Here is a 12,500-nt window from a genome sequence, read left to right as displayed (position 1 = left end):
AGGGGAGGAAAAGAAACTAACCAGGATTTTCTTAGTAGCGGCGAGCGAAAAGAAATCAGTTCAGCACTAAGTCACTTTGTCTATATGGCAAATGTGAGATGCAGTGTATGGAGCGTCAATATTCTAGTATGAGAAATTAACGATTTAAGTCCTTCTTAAATGAGGCCATTTACCCATAGAGGGTGCCAGGCCCGTATAACGTTAATGATTACTAGATGATGTTTCCAAAGAGTCGTGTTGCTTGATAGTGCAGCACTAAGTGGGTGGTAAACTCCATCTAAAACTAAATATAACCATGAGACCGATAGTAAACAAGTACCGTGAGGGAAAGTTGAAAAGAACTCTGAATAGAGAGTTAAACAGTACGTGAAACTGCTTAGAGGTTAAGCCCGATGAACCTGAATATCCGTTATGGAAAATTCATCATTAAAATTGTAATATTTAAACAATATTATGATAATAGTGTGCATTTTTTCCATATAAGGACATTGTAATCTATTAGCATACAAAATTTATCATAAAATATAACTTATAGTTTATTCAAATTAATTTGCTTGCATTTTAACACAGAATAAATGTTATTAATTTGATAAAGTGCTGATAGATTTATATGAATACAGTGCGTTAATTTTTCGGAATTATATAATGGCATAATTATCATTGATTTTTGTGTTTATTATATGCACTTGTATGATTAACAATGCGAAAGATTCAGGATACCTTCGGGACCCGTCTTGAAACACGGACCAAGGAGTCTAACATATGTGCAAGTTATTGGGATATAAACCTAATAGCGTAATTAACTTGACTAATAATGGGATTAGTTTTTTAACTATTTATAGCTAATTAACACAATCCCGGGGCGTTCTATATAGTTATGTATAATGATATTTATATTATTTATGCCTCTAACTGGAACGTACCTTGAGCATATATGCTGTGACCCGAAAGATGGTGAACTATACTTGATCAGGTTGAAGTCAGGGGAAACCCTGATGGAAGACCGAAACAGTTCTGACGTGCAAATCGATTGTCAGAATTGAGTATAGGGGCGAAAGACCAATCGAACCATCTAGTAGCTGGTTCCTTCCGAAGTTTCCCTCAGGATAGCTGGTGCATTTTAATGTTATATAAAATAATCTTATCTGGTAAAGCGAATGATTAGAGGCCTTAGGGTCGAAACGATCTTAACCTATTCTCAAACTTTAAATGGGTAAGAACCTTAACTTTCTTGATATGAAGTTCAAGGTTATGATATAATGTGCCCAGTGGGCCACTTTTGGTAAGCAGAACTGGCGCTGTGGGATGAACCAAACGTAATGTTACGGTGCCCAAATTAACAACTCATGCAGATACCATGAAAGGCGTTGGTTGCTTAAAACAGCAGGACGGTGATCATGGAAGTCGAAATCCGCTAAGGAGTGTGTAACAACTCACCTGCCGAAGCAACTAGCCCTTAAAATGGATGGCGCTTAAGTTGTATACCTATACATTACCGCTAAAGTAGATGATTTATATTACTTGTGATATAAATTTTGAAACTTTAGTGAGTAGGAAGGTACAATGGTATGCGTAGAAGTGTTTGGCGTAAGCCTGCATGGAGCTGCCATTGGTACAGATCTTGGTGGTAGTAGCAAATAATCGAATGAGACCTTGGAGGACTGAAGTGGAGAAGGGTTTCGTGTGAACAGTGGTTGATCACGAGTTAGTCGGTCCTAAGTTCAAGGCGAAAGCCGAAAATTTTCAAGTAAAACACAAATGCCATACAAATATAATTATATTATATAAATCAAGCTAATTAATATACTTGAATAATTTTGAACGAAAGGGAATACGGTTCCAATTCCGTAACCTGTTGAGTATCCGTTTGTTATTAAATATGGGCCTCGTGCTCATCCTGGCAACAGGAACGACCATAAAGAAGCCGTCGAGAGATATCGGAAGAGTTTTCTTTTCTGTTTTATAGCCGTACTACCATGGAAGTCTTTCGCAGAGAGATATGGTAGATGGGCTAGAAGAGCATGACATATACTGTTGTGTCGATATTTTCTCCTCGGACCTTGAAAATTTATGGTGGGGACACGCAAACTTCTCAACAGGCCGTACCAATATCCGCAGCTGGTCTCCAAGGTGAAGAGTCTCTAGTCGATAGAATAATGTAGGTAAGGGAAGTCGGCAAATTAGATCCGTAACTTCGGGATAAGGATTGGCTCTGAAGATTGAGATAGTCGGGCTTGATTGGGAAACAATAACATGGTTTATGTGCTCGTTCTGGGTAAATAGAGTGTCTGGCATTTATGTTGGTCACTTGTTCCCCGGATAGTTTAGTTACGTAGCCAATTGTGGAACTTTCTTGCTAAAATTTTTAAGAATACTAATTGGGTTAAACCAATTAGTTCTTATTAATTATAACGATTATCAATTAACAATCAATTCAGAACTGGCACGGACTTGGGGAATCCGACTGTCTAATTAAAACAAAGCATTGTGATGGCCCTAGCGGGTGTTGACACAATGTGATTTCTGCCCAGTGCTCTGAATGTCAAAGTGAAGAAATTCAAGTAAGCGCGGGTCAACGGCGGGAGTAACTATGACTCTCTTAAGGTAGCCAAATGCCTCGTCATCTAATTAGTGACGCGCATGAATGGATTAACGAGATTCCTACTGTCCCTATCTACTATCTAGCGAAACCACAGCCAAGGGAACGGGCTTGGAATAATTAGCGGGGAAAGAAGACCCTTTTGAGCTTGACTCTAATCTGGCAGTGTAAGGAGACATAAGAGGTGTAGAATAAGTGGGAGATATTAGACTTCGGTTTGGTATCGCCAATGAAATACCACTACTCTTATTGTTTCCTTACTTACTTGATTAAATGGAACGTGTATCATTTCCTAGCCATTATACGGATATATTTATTATATCTTATGGTATTGGGTTTTGATGCAAGCTTCTTGATCAAAGTATCACGAGTTTGTTATATAATCGCAAACAAATTCTTTAATAAAACGGTGCATTTATGTATTTTTGATTTGAAAATTTGGTATAACTCCAATTACTCAGGTATGATCCAATTCAAGGACATTGCCAGGTAGGGAGTTTGACTGGGGCGGTACATCTCTCAAATAATAACGGAGGTGTCCCAAGGCCAGCTCAGTGCGGACAGAAACCACACATAGAGCAAAAGGGCAAATGCTGACTTGATCTCGGTGTTCAGTACACACAGGGACAGCAAAAGCTCGGCCTATCGATCCTTTTGGTTTAAAGAGTTTTTAACAAGAGGTGTCAGAAAAGTTACCATAGGGATAACTGGCTTGTGGCGGCCAAGCGTTCATAGCGACGTCGCTTTTTGATCCTTCGATGTCGGCTCTTCCTATCATTGTGAAGCAAAATTCACCAAGCGTTGGATTGTTCACCCATGCAAGGGAACGTGAGCTGGGTTTAGACCGTCGTGAGACAGGTTAGTTTTACCCTACTAATGACAAAACGTTGTTGCGACAGCATTCCTGCGTAGTACGAGAGGAACCGCAGGTACGGACCAATGGCACAATACTTGTTCGAGCGAACAGTGGTATGACGCTACGTCCGTTGGATTATGCCTGAACGCCTCTAAGGTCGTATCCGTGCTGGACTGCAATGATAAATAAGGGGCAATTTGCATTGTATGGCTTCTAAACCATTTAAAGTTTATAATTTACTTTATAAACGACAATGGATGTGATGCCAATGTAATTTGTAACATAGTAAATTGGGAGGATCTTTGATCACCTGATGCCGCGCTAGTTACATATAAAAGCATTATTTAATACAATGACAAAGCCTAGAATCAATTGTAAACGACTTTTGTAACAGGCAAGGTGTTGTAAGTGGTTGAGCAGCTGCCATACTGCGATCCACTGAAGCTTATCCTTTGCTTGATGATTCGATAATAAAGATGTTGCAAGCGGGCATAATCATTATGCTTGCTTGCAGCATCGCACGCCACTTTGTTTGTGGTGTGTAAGGTAGGGAAGAAGAAATATAAAAGACCTAAATTGGAAACATCAATATATAAGTAAATATTGAACAAACAAAATGTATCGTCATCTTATTAGTGACGCGATGATAAAGTGGCAAACATATTCCATGTATAAATATTCCTATGGTATTAAAATTCAAGTAAAGAGGACATATATAAAAGTTTGTATATATGGTTCATTCAATGGTAGCAGCGGTTGGTTGGTTGGTGTCTGCTCCTCTTATTGTTCAAAACTTATGTTATGGTAGCAAGTCTATATCGTCATATTATTAGTGACGCGAAAAAGTAGTGGCAAAACATATTCCATGTATAAATAAATATTCCTATGGTATTGAAATTCAAGTAAAGAGGCCATTCAAGTAAAGAGGACTTATATAAATATAAGTATATATAATGGTAGCAGCGCGGTTGGTTGGTTGGTGTGTCTGCTCCTCTTATTGTTCAAAACTTATGTTATGGTAGCAAGACTGTATCGTCATATTATTAGTGACGCGAAAAAGTAGTGGCAAAACATATTCCATGTATAAATATTCCTATGGTATTGAAATTCAACTAAAGAGGACATATAAAATTACTATCAATGGTAGCAGTGGTTGGTTGGTTGGTGGTTGGTTGGCGGCTGCTCCTATTATTGTTCAAGACTTATGTTATGGTAGCAAGTCTGTATCGTCATATTAATTATTAGTGACGCGAAAAAGTAGTGGAAATCATATTCCATGTATAAATAGATTCCTATGGTAATGAAATTTTCAAGTAAAGAGAGGACCATTCAAGTAAGAGGACATATAAAAAGTAAGTATATGTTCCTCCAATGGTAGCAGTGGTTGGTTGGTTGGCGGCTGATCCTCTTATTGTTCAAAACTTATTTTATCAATATGAGTTTGGCAATACAATAAAGAAGACCAATCTAATCCATATAAAACTAAATGTATTATATGGATATGCTTAGGAAACCCATATATTCATAAAAAAAAATTATGTATAGAAAATTATACATATATCTTTTATATAAATGAATCGTATGGATATCGCCTTATGGTAGGTATAATAACTTTTTAAGGCATAATAATGTATAATATAGAAAATATACATTGAAATATAAATGCATTTTTATAGATATGGCGGCATATAAGTGCCATATACACAAGAATAAATAATAGAATTTACCAATATATAATTAAAATGAGATATATAAACCTAGTGAGGGGCTGCACTAGTATATGAATCGTATGGATATGGCTTATAGGTATAATACCTATAAGGCATAATAATGTATAATATAATAAATATAAATTAAGATATGAATGAATTATATAAATATGGCATAGAAATGCCATATACATACATAAGAATAAATGGTAGAATTTACCCATATATCACTGAAACACGATATATAAACCTAATGATAGCTGGCACTAGTACTGTAAACATGCACGCAATAGTGCGTGGGGTAAAAAACTACTATAGGGAGGTGGTCGTTGGCGGGCCCCTCCTCGTATTGGTCAAAACTTATGTTATGCATATGAATTTGTCAATACTATATAGAACGCCAAGCATATCCATATAAACTATGGATATGCATAGAAATCCATACAAAAGTAAAAAAAAATTATGTATAGAAAAATATACATATATTTATATAAGTGAATCGTATGGATATGGCTTATAGGTATAATACCTATAAGGCATAATAATGTATAACAAGTAAATATACATTGAAATGTGAATGCATTGTATGGATATGGCATATAAATGCCATATATATAGAAATAAATTGTATATCAATGATATAACAATTATAAACCTAGTGAGGGGCGGCACTAGTGAATGAATCGTATGGATATGGCTTATAGGTATAATACCTATAAGGCATAATAATGTATAATATAATAAATATACATTAAGATATGAATGGATTGTATAAATATGGCATAGAAATGCCATATACATAAGAATAAATGGTAGAATTTACCCATATATCACTGAAACACGATATATAAACCTAGTGATAGCTGGCACTAGTACTGTAAACAGGCACGCAATAGTGCGTGGGGTAAAAAACTACTATAGGGAGGTGGTCGTTGGCGGGCCCCTCCTCGTATTGGTCAAAACTTATGTTATGCATATGAATTTGTCAATACTATATAGAACGCCAAGCATATCCATATAAACTATGGATATGCATAGAAATCCATACAAAAGTAAAAAAAATTATGTATAGAAAAATATACATATATTTATATAAGTGAATCGTATGGATATGGCTTATAGGTATAATACCTATAAGGCATAATAATGTATAACAAGTAAATATACATTGAAATGTGAATGCATTGTATGGATATGGCATATAAATGCCATATATATAGAAATAAATTGTATATCAATGATATAACAATTATAAACCTAGTGAGGGGCGGCACTAGTGAATGAATCGTATGGATATGGCTTATAGGTATAATACCTATAAGGCATAATAATGTATAATATAATAAATATACATTAAGATATGAATGGATTGTATAAATATGGCATAGAAATGCCATATACATAAGAATAAATGGTAGAATTTACCCATATATCACTGAAACACGATATATAAACCTAGTGATAGCTGGCACTAGTACTGTAAACAGGCACGCAATAGTGCGTGGGGTAAAAAACTACTATAGGGAGGTGGTCGTTGGCGGGCCCCTCCTCGTATTGGTCAAAACTTATGTTATGCATATGAATTTGTCAATACTATATAGAACGCCAAGCATATCCATATAAACTATGGATATGCATAGAAAACCATACAAAAGTAAAAAAAAATTATGTATAGAAAAATATACATATATTTATATAAGTGAATCGTATGGATATGGCTTATAGGTATAATACCTATAAGGCATAATAATGTATAACAAGTAAATATACATTGAAATGTGAATGCATTGTATGGATATGGCATATAAATGCCATATATATAGAAATAAATTGTATATCAATGATATAACAATTATAAACCTAGTGAGGGGCGGCACTAGTGAATGAATCGTATGGATATGGCTTATAGGTATAATACCTATAAGGCATAATAATGTATAATATAATAAATATACATTAAGATATGAATGAATTGTATAAATATGGCATAGAAATGCCATATACATAAGAATAAATGGTAGAATTTACCCATATATCACTGAAACACGATATATAAACCTAGTGATAGCTGGCACTAGTACTGTAAACAGGCACGCAATAGTGCGTGGGGTAAAAAACTACTATAGGGAGGTGGTCGTTGGCGGGCCCCTCCTCGTATTGGTCAAAACTTATGTTATGCATATGAATTTGTCAATACTATATAGAACGCCAAGCATATCCATATAAACTATGGATATGCATAGAAATCCATACAAAAGTAAAAAAAAATTATGTATAGAAAAATATACATATATTTATATAAGTGAATCGTATGGATATGGCTTATAGGTATAATACCTATAAGGCATAATAATGTATAACAAGTAAATATACATTGAAATGTGAATGCATTGTATGGATATGGCATATAAATGCCATATATATAGAAATAAATTGTATATCAATGATATAACAATTATAAACCTAGTGAGGGGCGGCACTAGTGAATGAATCGTATGGATATGGCTTATAGGTATAATACCTATAAGGCATAATAATGTATAATATAATAAATATACATTAAGATATGAATGGATTGTATAAATATGGCATAGAAATGCCATATACATAAGAATAAATGGTAGAATTTACCCATATATCACTGAAACACGATATATAAACCTAGTGATAGCTGGCACTAGTACTGTAAACAGGCACGCAATAGTGCGTGGGGTAAAAAACTACTATAGGGAGGTGGTCGTTGGCGGGCCCCTCCTCGTATTGGTCAAAACTTATGTTATGCATATGAATTTGTCAATACTATATAGAACGCCAAGCATATCCATATAAACTATGGATATGCATAGAAATCCATACAAAAGTAAAAAAAATTATGTATAGAAAAATATACATATATTTATATAAGTGAATCGTATGGATATGGCTTATAGGTATAATACCTATAAGGCATAATAATGTATAACAAGTAAATATACATTGAAATGTGAATGCATTGTATGGATATGGCATATAAATGCCATATATATAGAAATAAATTGTATATCAATGATATAACAATTATAAACCTAGTGAGGGGCGGCACTAGTGAATGAATCGTATGGATATGGCTTATAGGTATAATACCTATAAGGCATAATAATGTATAATATAATAAATATACATTAAGATATGAATGGATTGTATAAATATGGCATAGAAATGCCATATACATAAGAATAAATGGTAGAATTTACCCATATATCACTGAAACACGATATATAAACCTAGTGATAGCTGGCACTAGTACTGTAAACAGGCACGCAATAGTGCGTGGGGTAAAAAACTACTATAGGGAGGTGGTCGTTGGCGGGCCCCTCCTCGTATTGGTCAAAACTTATGTTATGCATATGAATTTGTCAATACTATATAGAACGCCAAGCATATCCATATAAACTATGGATATGCATAGAAAACCATACAAAAGTAAAAAAAATTATGTATAGAAAAATATACATATATTTATATAAGTGAATCGTATGGATATGGCTTATAGGTATAATACCTATAAGGCATAATAATGTATAACAAGTAAATATACATTGAAATGTGAATGCATTGTATGGATATGGCATATAAATGCCATATATATAGAAATAAATTGTATATCAATGATATAACAATTATAAACCTAGTGAGGGGCGGCACTAGTGAATGAATCGTATGGATATGGCTTATAGGTATAATACCTATAAGGCATAATAATGTATAATATAATAAATATACATTAAGATATGAATGGATTGTATAAATATGGCATAGAAATGCCATATACATAAGAATAAATGGTAGAATTTACCCATATATCACTGAAACACGATATATAAACCTAGTGATAGCTGGCACTAGTACTGTAAACAGGCACGCAATAGTGCGTGGGGTAAAAAACTACTATAGGGAGGTGGTCGTTGGCGGGCCCCTCCTCGTATTGGTCAAAACTTATGTTATGCATATGAATTTGTCAATACTATATAGAACGCCAAGCATATCCATATAAACTATGGATATGCATAGAAAACCATACAAAAGTAAAAAAAAATTATGTATAGAAAAATATACATATATTTATATAAGTGAATCGTATGGATATGGCTTATAGGTATAATACCTATAAGGCATAATAATGTATAACAAGTAAATATACATTGAAATGTGAATGCATTGTATGGATATGGCATATAAATGCCATATATATAGAAATAAATTGTATATCAATGATATAACAATTATAAACCTAGTGAGGGGCGGCACTAGTGAATGAATCGTATGGATATGGCTTATAGGTATAATACCTATAAGGCATAATAATGTATAATATAATAAATATACATTAAGATATGAATGGATTGTATAAATATGGCATAGAAATGCCATATACATAAGAATAAATGGTAGAATTTACCCATATATCACTGAAACACGATATATAAACCTAGTGATAGCTGGCACTAGTACTGTAAACAGGCACGCAATAGTGCGTGGGGTAAAAAACTACTATAGGGAGGTGGTCGTTGGCGGGCCCCTCCTCGTATTGGTCAAAACTTATGTTATGCATATGAATTTGTCAATACTATATAGAACGCCAAGCATATCCATATAAACTATGGATATGCATAGAAAACCATACAAAAGTAAAAAAAAATTATGTATAGAAAAATATACATATATTTATATAAGTGAATCGTATGGATATGGCTTATAGGTATAATACCTATAAGGCATAATAATGTATAACAAGTAAATATACATTGAAATGTGAATGCATTGTATGGATATGGCATATAAATGCCATATATATAGAAATAAATTGTATATCAATGATATAACAATTATAAACCTAGTGAGGGGCGGCACTAGTGAATGAATCGTATGGATATGGCTTATAGGTATAATACCTATAAGGCATAATAATGTATAATATAATAAATATACATTAAGATATGAATGGATTGTATAAATATGGCATAGAAATGCCATATACATAAGAATAAATGGTAGAATTTACCCATATATCACTGAAACACGATATATAAACCTAGTGATAGCTGGCACTAGTACTGTAAACAGGCACGCAATAGTGCGTGGGGTAAAAAACTACTATAGGGAGGTGGTCGTTGGCGGGCCCCTCCTCGTATTGGTCAAAACTTATGTTATGCATATGAATTTGTCAATACTATATAGAACGCCAAGCATATCCATATAAACTATGGATATGCATAGAAATCCATACAAAAGTAAAAAAAAATTATGTATAGAAAAAATATACATATATTTATATAAGTGAATCGTATGGATATGGCTTATAGGTATAATACCTATAAGGCATAATAATGTATAACAAGTAAATATACATTGAAATGTGAATGCATTGTATGGATATGGCATATAAATGCCATATATATAGAAATAAATTGTATATCAATGATATAACAATTATAAACCTAGTGAGGGGCGGCACTAGTGAATGAATCGTATGGATATGGCTTATAGGTATAATACCTATAAGGCATAATAATGTATAATATAATAAATATACATTAAGATATGAATGGATTGTATAAATATGGCATAGAAATGCCATATACATAAGAATAAATGGTAGAATTTACCCATATATCACTGAAACACGATATATAAACCTAGTGATAGCTGGCACTAGTACTGTAAACAGGCACGCAATAGTGCGTGGGGTAAAAAACTACTATAGGGAGGTGGTCGTTGGCGGGCCCCTCCTCGTATTGGTCAAAACTTATGTTATGCATATGAATTTGTCAATACTATATAGAACGCCAAGCATATCCATATAAACTATGGATATGCATAGAAATCCATACAAAAATAAAAAAAATTATGTATAGAAAAATATACATATATTTATATAAGTGAATCGTATGGATATGGCTTATAGGTATAATACCTATAAGGCATAATAATGTATAACAAGTAAATATACATTGAAATGTGAATGCATTGTATGGATATGGCATATAAATGCCATATATATAGAAATAAATTGTATATCAATGATATAACAATTATAAACCTAGTGAGGGGCGGCACTAGTGAATGAATCGTATGGATATGGCTTATAGGTATAATACCTATAAGGCATAATAATGTATAATATAATAAATATACATTAAGATATGAATGGATTGTATAAATATGGCATAGAAATGCCATATACATAAGAATAAATGGTAGAATTTACCCATATATCACTGAAACATGATATATAAACCTAGTGATAGCTGGCACTAGTACTGTAAACAGGCACGCAGTAGTGCGTGGGGTAAAAAACTACTATAGGGAGGTGGTCGTTGGCGGGCCCCTCCTCGTATTGGTCAAAACTTATGTTATGCGTAAACATATGATTTTGTCAATACTATAAAGAAAACTTGTTTTGTACATACAAAACTAAATGAATTATATGGATATTGAAAAATAAATGGCATTATATCCATATAATGAAAATATACTTGTATTCTCTTATTATAAGAGAGAATACCGTATAGTTGGTTGGCAAAGACAATTGAAAATACCCGAATTGCAGATGATGGGTTCAAAAACTACTATAGGGTGGTGTAGCAAATAATATGAAGATGATATATCCATATAATGGATATACACTAGTATTCTCTTATTATAATAGAGAATACCATATAAATGGTTGGCAAAGACAATTGAAAATACCCGAATTGAAGTTGACGGGTTCAAAAACTATTATAGGGTGATGTAGCAAATAAAATAATGAAGATATATCCATATAATGGAATTATATGTGTATTCTCTTATTATATGAGAGAGTACCAAACGGTTGATTGGCAAAGACAATTGAAAATACCCGAATTAAAGATATTGGGTCCAAAAACTACTATAGGATGGTCAATGGGCCGGCCATCTACTATTGACGTGACAAAATACTGTCTGTCGGTAGAGAAGATATTAATCCGTCAAATTTGTTTCTTTATTCATTTATGAATATGAGACTTGGCTCCACGGTTAATATTTTAAGCCCAAAGATAATAATGTTGAAACAAAGGCCAAGGTTTCTATTATACATAGAATAACAAATTGTTTCCGAACTTTATCGTTAATCCAAATAAATAATTACAATTGAGGCAGGCTAATAATGATATATATTTTGTATTGATAATCTTGATATATATGTATATTGGTCTGCCATTATCACATACTGAGTTATGTGATAATTCCCTGCGGGGATAAATTAAAAGAGGTGTCCCTATATTAAAAGAAAATAATATATATATATATTATTTTTTCTAACGTACATATCATA

At 33.2% G+C, this 12,500-nt stretch overlaps 1 non-coding gene across 1 annotated transcript in view; it reads left to right on the top strand.

Annotated features, from left to right (window-relative positions):
• LOC119559332 overlaps positions 1–3,923 on the top strand; it is a 3,971-nt gene extending 48 nt beyond the window's left edge. The window contains exon 1 of the ribosomal RNA XR_005220734.1: positions 1–3,923. This exon is cut by the window's left edge and continues 48 nt beyond it. This is a non-coding gene — a ribosomal RNA (large subunit ribosomal RNA).
• Positions 3,924–12,500: the final 8,577 nt, after the last annotated feature.

Source organism: Drosophila subpulchrella, unplaced genomic scaffold, assembly GCF_014743375.2.
Source record: "Drosophila subpulchrella strain 33 F10 #4 breed RU33 unplaced genomic scaffold, RU_Dsub_v1.1 Primary Assembly Seq204, whole genome shotgun sequence".
NCBI lineage: Eukaryota > Metazoa > Arthropoda > Insecta > Diptera > Drosophilidae > Drosophila > Drosophila subpulchrella.
Note: the sequence above shows the minus strand (reverse complement) of the source record. Positions and strands in the feature narration are given on the sequence as shown.